The following is a 19,161-nucleotide window of genomic DNA, read 5'->3' as shown; positions in this document are numbered from 1 at the left end:
CCACCCCCTGCTACTCTGTACTTGTTGGGTGGGTCTCGGAGGTTCTCAGTGTTGGGACCAAAGAATGGGCTCCGGTTTCCTTTGGGTAATGAGGCACCCCTCAACTACTGTGGCATTAGCTCTTATACTTAATTTTAAGGAATAACCTTCCCACCAGAACCAAGAACTGACCAACTCCCTCAGAAGCCCACAGCCACTCCGTTTGCATAGCCTACTGAACAGACCTATTAAAGACTGTGGGCCAGTCAGTCACTATGGCAGAATCATAAACCCAAGGCCAGGAAAACTGTATATAAGAGAACCCATTGCACACAACTGTTTATCCAAGCCAACTACTGTTTATTCAAGGACATAGTTAGGTTCTAAAGACCAGGTCATTATGAGAAAGTGGAGGAGGACCACATCCGATGACAAAATGAAGGATGACTACACACTGCCAAATTGTATCACTGCATCACTGCCAAGTGCTGGGAATCGTGGCCCCGTCGAATTGATAAATAACCCTAACCATCACAACCATTGATACTTTTGCACAGATTCTTGGTGCTTATTAATACACAAAACAGTCAAATAGTCTATTTTCTTTTTTACTTCTGTCATAAATGAAAAGTGTTAAGTAATGCAATACTAAGCTGATCAGCATCATCGGTGTTGGTCCAAGGATGGACAATTGACCTAAGTTGGACCACTTACAGTTCTTCTCTAGGATTGAAAAAATAAGATACTGTCTAATTTCTCAATGCTACATTTTGAATTGTGTTCCCGAAAAACATGTGTGGAGATCTAAACAATTTTACCTGTGGACATAATCCTGTCTGGAAATAACAAGTACTGGTGGGCAGTTCACACTCTTCCAGAGGTGCTGTGGAGGAAAGGCCTGGCAGTGTGCATCTGTAAAAACTGCAGCCAAGAAAGCCCAATGGCACATTCTCCTCTGCAATATCAGCACTACAGCCACAGGTTTGTGCTGGGTTTTTTTTAAATAAATCATTTTATTTGGGCTCATACAACTCTTATCACAATCCATACATACATCAATTGAGTAAAGCACCCTTATACATCCATTGCCCTCATCATTCTCAAAATTCGCCTTCTACTTGGGTTCCTGGAATCAGCCCGTTTTACTTTTTTTCCCTCCCCCTCCCTCCCCTTTCCCCCCTCCCTCATGAACCCTTAATAGTTTATAAATTATTATTTTATCTTATCTTACACTGCCCGGTGTCTCCCCTCACCCACCTTCCCATTGCCCATCCCCCAGAGAGGTTATATGTAGATCCCCGAGATCTGTTCTCCCTTTCTACACCCCCTTCCCTCCCAGTGTTGCCACTCTCACCACTGGTCCTGAGGGGTTCATCCATCCTAGATTCCCTGTGTTTCCAGATCCCTACTGCACCGCTGTGCATCCTCTGGTCTAACCAGGTCCGCAAGGTACAATTGGGATCATGATAATTGGGGTGTGTGTGCTGTTTTAACATCAATGTGGAAGGAGTCCTGGTGGCAGAGGGGGCTGCTAACCACACGTCAGCAGTTTGAGCTCACTCACCACTTTCTCCTCGGGAGAAAAACAAGGCTTTCTGCTCCAGTCAACATCGGCAGCCTCCGAAACCTACAGGGGCCATTCTAATCTGTCCTGCAGGGTCACTGAATCAAAGTGGACTCCATGGCGATAAGTTTTGCCAATAACCTTGTTTTTAAACAAATCAACTCTGTGTGTTGTAAATCGAATCACTTCTGAGTCCTGCAAAGCAGACACACAGAAATACGAACAAGGGAAAACGATGTGCCCTGAAGAGACTGTCAAAGAACTGAGAACCGTGGTGCAACGGACAAACATCCTTCCCCCCCTCCCCCAAGCCCACAGAGAGAGAGAGCCCCTCCCTACTGCTGGAGCCTGAAACCCAAACTTCCAGCCTTCTTCTTCTTTTATTAACTACTTTTATTGTGGGCTCTTACAACTCTTTTCACAACCCATCCATCCATTGTGTCAAGCACATTTGTACATCTGTTGCCATCATCATTCTCAAAACATTTGCTTTCTACTTGAGTCCTTGATATCAGTTCCTCATTTAGCTCCCTCCCTCCCTGATTCCCCCCTCCATCATGAACACTTGATAATTTATAAATTATTATTATTTTGTCCTATTTTATAATGTCCGACGTCTCCCTTTACCCACTTTTCTGTGTTTAGTCCCCTGGGAGGGGGTTATATGTTGATCTTTGTAATCATTCGCGCTTTCCACCCCACCCTCTCTCCACCCTCCCAGTATCACCACTCTCACCACTGGTCCTGAAGGAATCATCAGTCCTGAATTCCCTGTGTTTCCAGTTCCTCTCTGTACCAGTGTACATCCTCTGGTCTAGTCAGATTTGTAAGGTAGACTTGAGGTCATGATAGTGTGTGTGGGGGGGTGGTGGTGGTGGTGGAAGCATTTAGGAACTAGAGGAAAGTTGTATGTTTTATCAGTGCTACAATACACCCTGACTGGCTCATTTCTTTCTTGAGACCCTTCTGTAAGCGGATGTCCAATTGTCTTCAGATGGGCTTTGGGTCCCCAATCTGTACTCCCCCTCATTCACAGTGATTTGATTTTTTATTCTTTGATGCCTGATCCCTGATCCCATCGATACCTCATGATCACACAGGCTGGTGTGCTTCTTCCATGTGGACTTTGTTGCTTCTCAGCTAGATGGCCACTTGTTTATCTTCAAGCCTTTAAGACCCCAGACACAATATCTTTTGGTAGCTGGGCACCATCAGCTTTCTTCACCACATTTGTTTATGCACCCATTTATCTTCAGCAATCATGTCGGGAAGGTGGGTATCACAGAATGCCAGATTATTAGAACAAAGTGTTCTTGTGTTGAGGGAGTACTTGAGTTGAGGCCCAATATCCATCTCCTACCTTAATACTTAACATATAAATATAAGCACATAAATCAATTTCCCCATCATTATATATATAAATATATTTATATATGTACATGCCTTTATTTAGACCTCTATAGATGCCCTTTGCCTCCTAGTTCTTTCCTCTATTTCTTTTTACTTTCCTCTTGTCCCACTATCATGCTCAGCTTTCATTTGGGTTTCAGTAATTCCTTTTGGTTACATTACCCTTGATCATGCCCTATCAGGCCTCCTACACCCTACTCACCACTGATTTGGATCACTTGTTTTTCCCTTGTCCCTGGGTTTGTTAACACCACTTCTTTCCCCCCCCCCCCTCGCCACTTCCCTTATCCCATATCCCCCTGGAACCATCAGTCCCATTGTTTTCTCCTCCAGATTGTTCATCCAGCCAATCTTATCTAGACAGACTTGTGGAGATAATAACATGCACAAAAACAAGACAGAGCAAAACAAAGCAACAAAAGAAAACAAAGCAAAACAACAACAACAAAAAGCCAAGGACCAAAAAAACCAAACAACAACAAGAACAACAGCAAAAAAGAAAAGCCTGTAGTTAGTTCAAAGACTATTTGCTGCTTTTTAGGAGTGTTTTCCGGTCAAGTCTGATGGGGTACCAAGCCCTGGAGCCAAAGTCTATTTTTGGTATTTCCTGGGGACTTCGTTGCTCTGTTCCCCTTGCTGTTTTGTTGCACACCCATAGTGTTTTGCCTCGGTGTGGTGGGATCAGATTGGGCGCAATTCCCACACTGTGTCTCCAGTGCTGTCCCCTGTAGGGGTATGGGTCAGTGAGGGGTGTCGTGTCTCATAGTGGTGCCGGCCATGTGGTCCTCTGTGGCCATTTGCGCTCTTCAATACAGTAAGATGAAGTCAGAAAAGAAATAGCTGGAACATCCCCTGATGTCGGATGTCTGAGTCTCCAGGTGCTGCTGTAACGAACACAAATCCCACAGACAGGTAGCCTGAAAGCTTGAAAGGATAGACATTTATTTTCTTACAGTTCAGAGTGGGAGAACGATGAATTGCAGTCTTGGAAACTCACAGGGGCAGTTCTATGCTGTCCTTTGGATTCACTCTGAATCAGAGTCGACTTGATGATGTGAGTGAGTGACTCTTTAGAAAGCTAGACGTACAGGGGAATAACAAATGAACTAAAATCAGTGGAGACAAGGGCGTAGGAGGCCTAGTGGGGCTTAACAAGGGAATTACTGAAACCTGACTGAAGGCTGAACATGATATCACTACTCCCACTACTATTTTATCTATCCTGAATTCCATGTGTTGAGAGCTCTTTTCTGTACCTGTGTGTACTCCTGTCTAGCCAGACATGTAAGGTAGAACTGGGTCATGGTAGTGGGAGGAGGAAGCATTCAGGAACTGGAGGAATAATGCGTGTTTCATCAGTGCTATACTAAATCCTGGTTGAATTATCCCTTCCTTTACCCCTCTGTGGGGGGAATGTTCAATCGTCTACAGATAGGCTTTGGGTCTCCACTCCAACCCCCTCTTTCACATCGATATAATTATTTGTTTTGGATCTTTTGATACCTGATACCTGCTCCCGTTAACACCTCATGATCACACAGGCTGGTGTGCTTCTTCCATGTGGGCTTATTTGCTTCTCTGCTAGATGACTGCTTGTTCAACTTCAAGCCTTTAAGACCCCAGAAGCTACATCTTTTGATAGCCAGGCGCCAACCACTTTCTTCACCACATTTGCTCACGCACCCATTTTGTCTTCAGTGATTGTGTCAGGAAGGTGAGTATCAAAGAGTGCCAGGTTACTAGAACAAAGTGTTCTTGTGTTAAGGGAGGCCTGAGTAGAGGCTCAAAGTCTGTTTGTGATCTTAATAGTTAACATATATGTACATTGGCTTCTATCCCTTTTATCATAAATTAGTATATTTACATATATACATGTCTATAGCTATCCCTCTATAAATAGATTTTGCCCCCTACTTCTTTCCTCTATTTCCTTTCACTTTCTTCCTGTCCCACTCTCATGCTCACCCTCCATTCAGCTCTCAGTAATTCCTCTTGGATACATTGCACTAGATCCAACCCCACCAGGCATTATACGCCCCCCTCACCATCAATTTTAGATCTCTTGTTCCCTTATCCCTCAGTTTGTTGGCTCCCCATTCCCCCTCCCTGCTCCCTTTTCTCCCATGTCCCCCCAGAACAGTCGGTCCCATTGTTTTCTCTACGGGATTGTTTGTCCTGCCTATCTTATATAGACATGGTCTTGCCCTTTCTTTCAGTTACCAGCAAACATATTTTAAGCCCAACAGGATTTTTAAAATTAGTATTTTTATATGTTCACCATCCTAGTGGATGTCAAGTGGTATCTCATTGTGGGAGGTATGGCATGCCTATATTTGTGCATCTTTGTGCATGTCTCATTCTCTTTTGAAATTTTAATTTATTAAGATTTTAACATCCCCCCCCACACCTCCCCTGGCTTCCCCATAACCATGGTGAAAACCCTTCTTTATTTTTTTCCTTTTATAATAGTGGTCTCATAATCGTTGTCTTTATGAGAGCGAGGAGCCTTGTTGAGCAGATCCAAATTCATCCACCTCATAGGGGTTCGACTGCTTCAGCCTTGATCTTCATGGATGCATCGTGTTGTGTGACTGTATCAGAGTATTTATCCACTGCTCCACAGATAGATGGGCATGCTCATTGCTTTCCTTTATTTTTTGGCTGCTGTGGGTGGTAGCACTGCTAGCAACCTGAATGTGCATTGTACACGCATCTGATGGTGTGCTTTCTTTTATTTCTTTAGCGTTAAGTAATCATTTCTTTTAGAATTTATACCAGAATAATCCCAAGGAGTCGAGGCTTGAAGATATTCCAAATGTCCAACTGCTCTAAGATGCTATTATGCTTCATTCCCCGATCACTCCCTTGGGGCGAGTCCCTCATGGCTCTGGGTTCTCCGAATCAGTGCAACATCCCACAGAAACTTACAAAATTTTACGGAAATGTCTCACGTGGTGGTGGGTGCTGGCCAGGTGGGGGAGAGGCAAACTACGTGCAGGATACAGAGCCAAAGTAAAAAATGTCCAAAAGTCTTAGCAGGCCTTCTTGCTTCTACCAAAGCTCAGTTAAGAGAGAGAGCCATGGCTTTCCAGGCGATGCTGAGGGTTCAGGGCTGTTAACAGTCCTTATGCTGGTGAAGAACTGTTCGGTCATACCAGCACCTATACCTCACTCGGGGAACACAAAGGGTGGTGTCTTAAGTAACACCCTCTAGGAAAGTAGTTTTAAACATGTCCCCTATTGAAGCCAGGTCCCAATGCCATCCTAATCCTGTCCATTACTATAGAAGAGCATGCCTTCCATCACATAAGGAGTTATGGCTGGAAGGACCATATTCATCGACTACAGGGTCGTTTGGTATTTCTGTTCACATTTGTCTAGGCAGGACTATATTGATTTCCATAGTGGTTGAACAAATTTGCAACCCCACCGGCAGCGCATGAGGATTCCAATCTATCCACATGCTTTCCAGTATTTCCCATTATGGTTTTTTTCCTTTTTCCTTTTGCTATCACTGTCAGTATAAGGTGGCATCTCGTTGTTTGAGTTTTTATTTAAACACGTGATCATGAGCATTTCTTCATGATTGTTGGTTGACTGGATTTCATTATATTGAGTTGTCTATTCATGTCTTCTGTCCATTTTAAAATGGAATTGTTTTTCTTATTGAGCAGTTGCAGATCTCTATAGATCTTAGAGGCTAAACAGTCATCTGATAGATCATTGCCAGACTTTCCCCCTGGTCTATGGCTTCTCTTTTCACTCTTCGATGAGTCTTTTGATGTACATAAATGTTCTTTGTTTTGCTTTCTGTTGGGTGGGTGTTTTCATTATGTGTGGTAGAACGTTTGTGTCTTGAATTAAGGCCTTTAAGTTTGCTCCTATTTTTATAGTTTGGGGATTTATATTTAGGTTTTTCATTCATCTTGAGTTCTTTTTTGTATATGGGGTGAGGTCTGGGTCCCATTTCATTCTTTTGCAGATGGAGGTCTGTGTTAGTCTGGGTAGACGAGAGAAACAAATTCATAGACACTTACATAATCTGTGGCAGTTTATACATAATCTCCTGTCAATTTGAGTTGTCTACGAATTTGTTTCTCTAGTCAACCCAGACTAACACAACATTCATATGTGCGTAAGAGAAATCTTTATATCAAAGAGCAATTATATATTAAGAAATACATATATCCAGCCCAGTCCAGATCAAGTCCATAAGTCCAATATTAGCCCATGTGCCCAATACCAGTCTATAAATTCCTCTCCAGACCCCCAGAACAGAGACAATGACACCAAATGCAGGAAAAGCACAGGCCAGTGAGTCTTGCAGCTCCAGTGGTGGTGGAAGCATCTCAGCACTGGCATGGGTCTCCTTGTGGTTCCTCCAGCTCTCGGGCTCTGGCTTTATCAGTGTAGCTTCATGTGACTTGTCAACAGGAATGTGAGGCACAGAGTGTGTGTCCTGGCTCCAGGGAGGAAGATAGGGGTTCCCAAAATTCTCAGGAGGCATATCCACACAGAGACCTCTTTGTCTATGACCTGATTCACAGGCTAGACTCCACCCTTCACTCAAGTTGACAGGGGATTATGTAAGTGCCACAGAATCTAATTTTGCCATTTCTTGTAAAAGCTCTCTCTTCATCATTTAATGTATTTTGGTCCTTGATCAAATATCAGATGTCTATAGGTGCTTTCCCTCTACCCCGCCCTCCCCCTGCGGGGTCTTGATTTTTTTTATTTCATGTTTTTATGGGATCTCAATTTTGATCCATTGTCCCACATATTTACTGTACCAATACCAAGCTGTGTTGACTACGGTTGCTAGGTAATAGGTTCTGAAATCAGCGAATGAGAGGCCTCCTATTTGCCACAGGATATTTTTATTCTGAACTGTATATATATTTTTTGGGAAAGTCAAAATTACAGAGACAGTGAAAAGACCCTAGGTTGTCCGACAGGAGGGAGGTGACGAACAGGGGGGAGGTGACGAACAGGAGGGAGGTGACAAATAGGACCGAGGTGATGAACAGGTGTACTTTCAAAGCAGTGACTCTATGATACTATAATGAGGGATACATGACATTGTGATTTGTCGAACACCCCAGAACTGAAAAACACTGAGGTAGTTAGTTCATTGTGCCAACCTGGCCAACAAACACATGTGGGGTTAATTAAAGGGCGGAGAGATAAATGGCTCAGTGAGCCTCGCCTTTCGAGTTCTCGGGTCTCTTGCTTTCTGATGGTCAGAGCAGGGTGCAGCTGCCTTAGCCAGGTCCCTGCTTCACCTGGCAAGGCTCACTTCCTGCAAGACATCCCTGAAAAGAAGCCTCATGGACCTACCCTGATGCAGCCCTGGGTGCTGCAGCAGCCGTGTGGAGACCCCTGCCAGCGCTGAGATGCTTACACATTCACTGACTCGGCTTTCCCCCTGCAGTTGGCATCATTGCATCTGTTTTGTGAGCTGCAGGAGGACTTTGTGGATTGGTGTCGGACATATGGGTTAGTATTGGACTTGTGGGCTTGAGCAGCACTGGGTTGGGATGTTTTTTTTGATGTGCACTTACCCTTTTTATAAAACTCTCTTTTATAGATGAGTTTCTGTGGATTTGTTTCTCTAAAGTGCCCAGACTCACACAAAAACAGACAGTGAACCTCCACTGCACACCGGGGTTACCTCAAAATCCACGCAGTAATTAACCCCTAGGAGGAAGAGCCTACCCAGTGAGACTACTCCAAGTCTGAGTCAAACACAGACATCCGCCAGGGCTGGCAGAGCGGAAGCTGTTATTAAAACTCACACAACGGACAGTGTGCTTCAGGAGACAGTTCATGATGACTATCCCCCCTTGGCTTAAAAATGCTCTTTGATGGGTGCCCCCACTTGGTGCCACAGGAGAGGGAGTAGGATAGTTGCACCATGAGCAGGCCCCTGGGCCTTGGCGCTAAAGCTCCTTTCTGATGCTCCACAAGGCGCTGAAACAAGAGACCAGCAAATCCCTTCGCCAGGCAATGACTCACTGCAGGGAATGCAATGTAGGCATTCCTGCAGACTTTCCAAGGAAGTGGTTAGATAACAGGGAGTCGCTGGGGATTCCATTTACTGCTGTTTATCAGGTTTCATGGGAATGGTGGTTTGTTCAGAAGCTTTACAATGTTAACACAGGGTGGGGGCAGGATAGGGAGAAACAAAGGCCACCGGGCTTGTCCTAAGGACTGTCTCCTCCCAGAATGGGAGGAGAACTGAGAACCGTAGTTAATAACATGGTGTCCACACTGGTTCATCAATTGTAACCAACATGGTTTCAACAATCAGGGAACTGTGTGCAGAGGGGAGTTCAACTTTCTGCCCAGTTCTTTTCGTAACCCTGAAACTTCTCTAAAAATAAAATTTAATTTTAAAATTTTGATTTAGATTTACCTACATATTTACCTTTTCCAGTGCTCTTCAGTGCTGTTGGCATTCCTCTGTTCCACCTGAGGTCAATTCCTCCTGCTTGAAGTCTCTATAACACTTCTTTTCAGCTTTGGCTTGTTGGTGATCATCCCTGGATTTGTCTGAAACTGTCTTACCTTTGCTGCTGCGGCTTCTTTTATTTAGTTATTTTTAAAATTTTATTTATTTATTTTGCGGCTTCTTTTATAAGAGGATTAAGTTACTTATTTTGTTTGCAACTTTTTACTGTGAGTTGGGTGAAGGTTTACAAGGCAAATCAAGTTTCTATCCAATGAGTCATATACATTCTTCCCCTTGACATTGATTGGAATTCCCACAACATGGCACCACTATCCCATGCCCTCCCAGTGTTCCCAGATTCGACCCTTTTGAACTTGATCTTTGGTTAAAGCCTGCCCTTTAGTCTCAAATGGTTGGCGGTTAGACTTGTCTGTTGTTTTCCTGAACATGGAACCATGGTCGTGAGTTTAGTTCCAGGCCTGCACCGTTGGTTAAGGACCATAGTCCCAGAGGTTCTTCCAGTCTCCATCAGATCAGTAAGCCTGGTCTTAGTTTTAGGAATTTTAGTTTTGTTCCACATTGTTCTCCTATTTTATCCAGGGCCACTGGCAGCACCTCCTCTTTCTCCTCCTCCTTCCCCTCCTGTTTCTCCTTCTTTGTCTTGAGTTGGAGTTTCATCTTTATCTGAAAGTCTCATCTGCCAGCTTAACATTGTCCACAGACGTGGGGAGCAGAAACTTTGACAGGCATCACCATCTTGTGCCTGGGTGTTACCTTGGTGGGGCCTTAGTAGCAGCCACTGCTGTCTTCTTACATGGTTTTACTTCCTTGGCATCCCTGATAACCTGTTCTCATTGGGCTTTTCAAACTTCAATTTTCTGATTCCTCTTGGCCGTTCTACCAGCAACAGAATCCAGGACCTTCCGATGGGATCCCTTCCAAAGCAGCGGGAGTGGTTGCTGGGCACCATCTAGTTCTTCTGGTCTCAGGGTCATGGAGACTGATGTTGGTGTGTGTGGTCCATTAGTCCACTGGATGTTTCCATGCGTCTTGTAGTTTCTTCACTTTTCTTTCTTCTGGGTGGACAGAGACCAGTAATTGCACCTTACATGGCTGCTCACAAGTTTCTAAGACCCCAGTCACTGCTCACCAATGTAGGGTATAGATGTTTTTACCTCCATTTCTAATGATTCACTGGGTGTAAAATTCAACTTTGATCAGCGATAAGCAGCCTTTTCATCGCAGCCCTTGAAAGGGGTCACTTCACTGTCCTTCTGGCTTCTGTTGGTTTCATTGGGAAGTTCCCTGCAAGTCTGGTTGCTCCTGTGATGATAGGAGATCTGTTTTTCCTCTGGCTGCATTTAAAATGTTCTTTGTCTTCCTTTTTGGGGAGCTCCTCTGCTTCCTATAGAGCCCTAGTGCTGTAGTGAGCTGGGCTGTGAGTCACTAGGTCAGCAGTTCAAGCCCACTGACTGCTCTGCAGAAGATTCATTAGGCTCTTCCATCCTGGAAAGAGTTACAATCTTGTAAATCCACAGGGGCCCTTCTACTCGGTCCTGTCGGGTGGCTGTGAGTCACAATCGACTTGATGGCAACGAGTTTTATGTTTCCTGTGCTTTCAGGAGAATCCCGACAACTGGACCCATAGGTCACATCATGGTAAATGGAGAAAAGATTGAAGTTGTCGCGGATTTCATCTTGCTTGGACTTACAGCCAGTGCTCAAGGAAGCAGCTGTCAAGAGATCAAACAACACACTGCACTGGGTACATCTGGCGCATGAGGGCTCTGAAGTGTTGAAAAGCAAGGATATTACGTTGAGGACCAAGGTGTGCCTGACCCAAACCATGGTGTTTTCCATTGCTTCGTATGCACGTGAGAGTTGGACATCGAATAAGGAAGACTGAAGATGAATTGATGTGTTTGAATTACGGTGCTGGGGAAGAATATTGAATGTACCATGGACTGCCGAAAGGACAAACATATCTTTCTGGGAAGAAGTATAGCTAGAATGCTCCTTAAGTCAAGGATGGCAAGACCGTGTCTCACAAACTTTGGGCATGTTCTCAGTAAAAACCAATCCTAAAGAAGGACATCATGCTTAATAAAGAAGAGGCACAGTGAAAAAGAGGAAGATCTTTGTCAAGATGGATCGACACAGCGGTGCATTGATGGGCTCAACCATGAGACCAATGGTGTGTTTGAAGGCTCAGAACCAGGCAGTGTTTAGTTGCTACGAGTTGGAGCCGGTGCGATGGCACCTCACAACAGCAACAACAACAATGCTCTCGGGATATCCCGCGCTGGATGATCCCTGGTAGTGCAGTGGTTCAGCACTATGGTCTATCACTAACTGAAAGGTCAACGGTTTGAACCTAGCAGATACTCCATGGAAAAAGACATGGAGGAAGGACATTGTGTTTATGTGCACATGTATAGCATGGAAACTCTATGCGGAGGTTTCACTCTGATTGTTAGATCACACTTGTCTGAATCAGTTTGTATCCTGGATCGGAGTCTGGACGCTTGGAAGTCAGCATTCCTTTGTTCAGACAATGCCCCGGGAGTGCCTGTTCGTTGCCAGATGTTGTGCTGGCCGGATGCAGGAGAGAGAGTGGTAGGCAAAGCAGATAAGGTCCCTGCAGAGTCAGGGACAGGGTATGAGGCAGAAGCAACAAGAGGTGCAAAGGCTTGGTACTAAAAAAATTCAAACTCACTGTCATGGAGTTAATCCCAATTCACAGTGACCCTGTAAGGCAAAGGAGAACTACCCTATGGGTTCCCGAATCTATAAATCTGTACGTGAGCCAGAAGCCTCATCGTTCTCCCATGAAGGAGCTGGTGGCTTCAAACTGCTTCTCTTTCACCTAGCAGCAGCCTAATGCATAACCCACTCTGCCACCAACGCTTCTCCAAGGCCCTGTGGCTGCAAGAACAGGTCCGTGAGGCTGGGGTGCAGAGAGAGAAGATAATGGGAAGGGGACCCAGTCCTGGGCCAACAAGACCTTGGAAAGAATGGTTGTGGGTTAACTTTTTTGGCCTTTATTTTTAGAGGAGCAATTCGGCTTCTAAGAGGAAATGAGGCCTCAGCTGGGCTCCATATCATGGGTAAAATGGATATAAGGAAAAGAAGCAGACGGGGCAGGAGCATGATGGATTTTGAGTTCCCTGTAGTAGAGTGTGTGCAGGAGTCGTGCTGGGCATTTTGCATGACCTCATCCATCCTGGGGAGCCCTGGTGGATTGAAAACACAGGCCAGTCCCAATGGAGAAAGACGAGGCTTCCTGCTCCCGTAGAGTTATGGTCTTGGAAGCTCACAGGGCCAGTTCTTCCCTGTCTTACAGGGTCATTATGAGTCAGAATCAACTTGACAGTGAGTTTCGGGGTTTTCACCCCCCTGAGTCATCCATCCTGAGTAGAGTGGTCAAAGTCCAGGCTTAGAGTTGGGAAAACAAACAAACAAACAAACAAACAAACAAACTCACTGCCATCAAGTCCATGCCAACTCGTAGCCATCCTATAGGACCGGACAACAGAACGGCCCCTGTGAGTTTACAGACAATAAGTGTTCAATGGACTCAAAAGCCCCGCTTTCTCCTGCTGAGGTCTGGTGGTTTCCAACCGTGGACCTTGTGAACTGCTGACCAACTCTGAACCACTTCACCACCAGGGTTCCTCTAGGGTCCAGCAGGCTGGTTTAAATGCTGCCGTGTGCTTAGCGTGTGACTGAGAGAGAGTGAGTCCTTTCCCATTGAGCCAGTCCCCTCCCCCGGGAAAGGCAGAGTAACAGCCCAGTCTCACAGGGCAACTGTGAGGTTTGAAGAAAATGATGCTGTAGCATTGTACAGGCTCAAAACACTCGCTCTCTTTTCCCTTCCCTGGTGCCTTTTGCTTTATTATGGCAAAATGTGGAGCCCTAGTGGCCTAGTGTTTACGCAGTGGGCTGCTCACCTCAAGGTCAGCAGTTCAGAACCACCAGCTGCTCTGTGGGTGAAAGATGGGGTTTCCTGCTTCCATAAACAGTAATGACCTCAGAAACCCAGAGTGACAGTTCTACCTTGTCCTCTAGGGTCGCTATGAGTCAGCATTGACTCTATGGCAGTGAGTTTGTTGGTTTGATTTCCATGGTAAGATATGCATAACATGAAATATTCACCATCTTAAAGAACACACTCAAGTGACATTGAGTATAATCAAGATGTGCAACTGACACTTCTCTATCTAGTTCCAGACTTTCTTGTGTCACCTCAACAGGAAAGCCCATTCTTATTAAGCAGTCCACCCCTGCTTCCGCCACACCCGTTCCCTGCTTTCTGTCTCTATACCCACCGCAGTGACAGCCATTCTTTAAAAAAAAAAAATATATATATATATATATATATATATATGTGACATCCATTCTGACTCTTAGTGATCTTTTAGGGCAGTGCTTCTCAACCTCCCTAAGGTCGCAACCCTTTATAAAACAGTTCCTTATGTGTGGTGACCCCCCCAACCATAACATTATTTTTGTTGCTACTTCATACCTGTAATTTTGCTACTGTTATGAATCGGGTGACCCCTGTGAAAGGGTCCTTCGACCCCCAAAGGGGTCACAACCCACAGGTTAAGAACTGTTTTAGGGCAAAGGAGACCTGCTCTATAGGGTTTCCGAGACAGACAGCCTCATCTTTCTCCCAAGAAGGAGCTGGTAGATTTGAATCACTGACCTTTGGTTAACAGTCCAATGATTAACCCATTGTGCTACCAGGTCTCCTCTCTGTCTATAGATTTGCCTATGCTGGGTATTTCCTGTGAATGGAATGATAATTAGTGCCTTTTGAACCACGGTTTATATCCGTGTGTCACTCTGTTTATGGCTGAGTAATATTCCATTGTACGGATAGAATCCATTGTGTGTCTATCTGTTCATCAGTGGCAGTTGAGTCGATATTTGAGTCCTGCTTTCAGTCAGCTCTTTTGAGTATATACCCAGGAGTGGAATTGCTGAATCCAAAGTAGCATCATGCCCTGAGGGTGTAGTGATCACAGGTTGAGCAGTTCAAACTCTCCATCTGCTTTGTGGAAGAAATATGTGGCCATCTGCTTCTGTGAAGATTTACAGCCCTGGATGAGGGCGGTGTGGGGGTGGGGGTGGGGGGAACGACAGGGCACTAATCCACCACCTGGAGGCTACTGTTTATGTCTCCACAGGAAAGGGAGAGAGGGCCCAGACCTCAAGCTGGTACGCCAAGCCTGGGGGCAACACACCTGCAGGAAGTAGTAAACTAACAGAGAGGTCTGCAGCAACACACCTGCAGGAAGCAGCAAACTAACAGAGAGGTCTGAGGGGCCAGCCCCTATCCCAGATACACCAACCCCTCTCCCCAGAAGAATGCACTACAGAGGATAGCACTGAAGATACAGCCTGGGGAGAGGGGCGGGTCTGCTCAGACCACACATGGGAGCAAACTAAGAGAGAAAGAGAGAGAGTGTACAGCATCCTGGTCCACCAAACTTCTTGGATGACATTCCCACTCGAAGCAGCCAATACACAGAGAGGACTGTGAGGTCTGCCTCACCATGAGACACAATGTCCCCTTATTGACCCACAGCACTAGGGGCTGGGGGGGCAGCACCGGAGACACAGTGCGGTAATTGTGCCCTGTCTGACCCCCCACACCAGAGGTAACAGGAAGGGAGCGCAGCAGAACAGCAAGGGGAGCAAAGCAACAAGTCCCTGAGGAATTCTGAAAATAGACTTCAGGCTCCGGGAGCAGGGCTTGGCACTGCACCAGATCCGATTGGAAAACAGTCAGAAGGTTCAGCACACAGAAATGAAACTATTCATAGGCTATTTCCCCTCCCCTCCTTTTTTCCATGTCTATCTATATAAGATAGGCAGGATAAACAATCCTGAGGAGAAAACAACAGGACCAATGGTTCCAGAGGGACAGGGTACAGGAAGAGGTGGGGGAAAGGGAGGCAGGAACCAACAAACCCAGGGACAAGGGAACTACAAGAAATCTAAAATCCATGGTAAGGAGGGCATAGAATGCCTGATGGGGTTCGATCAAGTGAAATGTAGCCGTGAGGAAGTACAGAGAGTTGAATAAAGGTCAAGCATGATAATGGGGACAGGAAGAAAGCAAAAGGAAATAGAGGAAAGAAGTAGGAGGCAAAAGACATTTATAGAGGTATAAACATAGGCATGTACATATGTAAATATATTAATATATAATGATAGGTATATAGGTCTATGTACCTATATTTATAGGTTAAGTATTAAGGTAGCAGGTGGACATTATCCTCCCTCAATACAAGAACACTTTGTTCTAATAACCTGGCATTCTGTGATGCTCACCTTCCTGACACAATCACTGAAGACAAAATGGGTGTATAAGTAAATGTGGTGAAGAAAGCTAATGATGTCCGGCTATTACAAGATATACTGTCTGGGGTCTTAAAGACTTAAAGTTAAGCAAATGGCCACCTAGCAGGGAAGCAACAAAGTCCACATGGAAGAAACACACCAACCTCTGTAATCACGAGGTTTTAAGGTGTCGATGGGATCAGGTGTCAGGTATCAGAAGACCCCAAACAACCAACCATTTCAATGACAATGAGGGGGGTCGGAATGGAGACCCAAAGCCAATCTGTAGACAATTGGACATCCCCTCACAGAAGGGTCACAAGGAAGGAATGAGCCAGCCAGGGTGCAGTATAGCACCAACAAAAGACACAACGTCCCTCTAGTTCTTTAATGCTCCCCTCCTCCCCTCACTATCAGAACCCCAGTTCTATCTTACAAATCTGGCTAGATCAGAGCATGTACACTGGTACAGATAAGAGCAGATAAACCCCTCAGGACCAATAATGAGAATAACAATACCATGAGGGTAGAGGGAAAGTGAGAGAAAAGGGGAACCGATCGCAATAATCAACATACAACCCCCTCTCCCCGGGAATGAACAACAGAAATGTGGGTGAAGGGAGACAGCAGATGTTGTATAATATGAAAATAAAAATAATTTATAAATTACCAAGGGTTCACGAAGGGGGAAGGGGGATGGAGGAGTAAAAAGAAGAGCTGATACCAAGGGCTCAAGTTGAAAGAAAATGGTTTGGAAATGAAGATGGCAACATATGTACAAACATGCTTGATGCAATTGATGCATGGATTGTTCTAAGAGTTCTAAGAGCCCCCAATAAAATGATGTATTTAAAAATAAAGATTTACAGTCTTGGAAACCTACGGGGCAGGTCTCCTTTGTTCTGTAGGATCCATAGGTGCTATGATTGACTCGAAGGCAGTGAGTTGGGGTTTTGAGTATTCACCTGCCCAGTGTTGACCATTCCCTACACGGGTGCCTGCCTATAGCCCTGTCTCTTCCCAGGAATTCAGAGCCCCCGAGTTTCCAGGTAGCTCTCCTGGACGCCAGTGTTGGGCTCATTCCAACCCCAGCAGTGTGACCCTAACTGGGCTGAGTTGTACCAACAGGAGGGAGAGCCATGCCGCGGAGAAGGCTTTCTGCTCCAGGTACTTTTGTGTGGGCTGTCACCTCTGTCACCACCTGTAGCCTCACTCAAAGTGGTCTCCTGGTGCCCATTTGTTTTATGAACCAAAATTAGATTCCGTGTCAAACCCAGAGTCATCCGATAAAACCAAACCAAACTCACTGCCATCCCCTCGATCCTGACCCATAGAGACCCTATACACAGAGTAGAACTGTTCCTGTGGATTTCTGAGACTGTGACTCTTACAGGGGTAGAACATCTTGTCTTTCTCCCTCGGAGCATGGTAGTTTTGAACCGATGGCCTTGCAGTTACCACCCCTCAGTGTAACCACTAGGTCACCAGCCTCCCTGGTCATCAATAAGCAAATGCTAATTTTAATCATAAAGCCCAGTTTAGTGATTGCTGGACACTGGGAGCTGATGCAGCCCGATCAGCCGTGTGTAGGAACCAGACAGAGGGGAGTGCCACCGGGACAGGGAGGGCTTCTTTTGACTTTAGTTTTCCCTAGCAGGTGTCAACCCCCTTCCCAGCGAGGTCACCTGGAGATGTTCGACATGGAGACCACTGGGAGAGATCCCTTCATAAATGCATTCTCTTAAGAGGTATCAGAGTGGCAACCTAGAAGGTAAGATGTTGGCTTGCTGAAGCTTGTGGAAGAGTGACTTTTGCTGTCATGAATAAATGTCCTGTACTACTTAGGAGACACTAGTGGTACAAACAGCTCACTCACTTAGTTGCTACGGGTTGTATTGGTTGTTTGAATCCACTCAGAGGCACCTCGGAAGAAAGGCCTGGTTCCCTAGTCCTTAAGAATCCCATTGGAAAAAGCCATGGGAAGCCCCAAGATGCACTGATTGACTGACACACATTCAGAACTGATTCCACAGTAACTGTGGATACTGTTTGGGCCCCACAGTTGAGCAGGCCTCTTCAACAGGTGGTGAATCTCCCATCATTGGGGCATGGAAGCAGAAGGGAAGTATTCCCGGGAGGGCACTTTGCCTGAATGATTGGTTTCCCTGAAGTTTCAAGGGAGAGGAAAGAACTTCTGCCCTTAAGTATCTCCAGCAGGTTCTTGAGCAGAAATAATCACATTGCAAATTTCTGTCTGTCTTCTGAAGGAGGCGTTTGCTGGAGGGACTTAGTGGTGGAGGCGTGGTTTCCTCTAGCTTGGGGGTGGGTAACTTCTGGCCTGAAGACCAATCAGGCCTGGGAAATCACCAATACCAGCTAACCTCACATGGCACCATGAGCAGCAGGTCTAGCCATCCTGTTAGGGGTGGAGTTATGTAAATGTTTGCCTGGCCCAGCCCTCCAAGTGTTCTAAATCTCCACATGGCCCTAGGGCCTAGGCAGAAAAAAAACCCCAACGTTCCCACCCCTGCTCTAGTTGCATCAGCCGCGGTATGTGACCTCTGCTACTTATCTTGTTGGTTCCCAGATGAACGGAACAGACAGAAAATAATTTTGTCCAGTTAGCAAAACAACAGAAGTGGCCAGGTAAGCCAGGAGAAACCCAGGGGGCGTTAGTGAGGTAGACATGTGGGTAGTGGTAGGATTCAAATAACGTGACAACCAGTTTGCTGCCCTAATGGCCGTTTTAAGAATTAAAAAATATATACTGAAAGGTAGTTTATTATTTCATACAGTTGATACTTAAATTTGAGTTATGCAAAACTAGATTATAGGAGTTTACAAATATTAATGAAAAAAGGTGAAATAACTGACAAAAACAATGAAGTTGTTAATAAGATTTTTTTATAAAACTGCTACTATTCGATACTTGATATTTCGTATAAGTTCTTGATTGCTATCCTCACTTGCGATATTCTTCACTTTTATAAGAGAATCATCAGCTGTGTGATTGATTCATAATCATCTTTCCATTGTCAGAGTAGGATCCCATTTGTTTAGAGGTACACCAATTTGACGACAATCATTGTGTCTGATATATGTTAGAAATGTTAAGTAGCCAGGATCAGGACAGGGGGTTGTCCTTCCCATGGCCTGTGAAGTTCCCCAAAGGGAGGTTGGGAAGAACTCAGGCGAGCCTTAGGCACCTAAGAGGACCCTTTAACCGAGCATGCTCCAATTCCAGCCCTAGCCAGGTGGGCAGTAAGTACACCTGGGTGGCCCAAACTAGGCCCAGGTGGGCTTAATTCAGTTAATGGGGTCCACCAAGACCGTCCACCCTGACTGCCCGGCCAGAGGTCTGAAATACCCTGGCGGTGGGAAGCCTTCTTTTCCCTGCCCCAGTGCC

Source organism: Tenrec ecaudatus, chromosome 10 (assembly GCF_050624435.1).
Source record: "Tenrec ecaudatus isolate mTenEca1 chromosome 10, mTenEca1.hap1, whole genome shotgun sequence".
Taxonomy (NCBI): Eukaryota; Metazoa; Chordata; class Mammalia; order Afrosoricida; family Tenrecidae; genus Tenrec; species Tenrec ecaudatus.
This window is presented reverse-complemented; position numbering follows the sequence as displayed.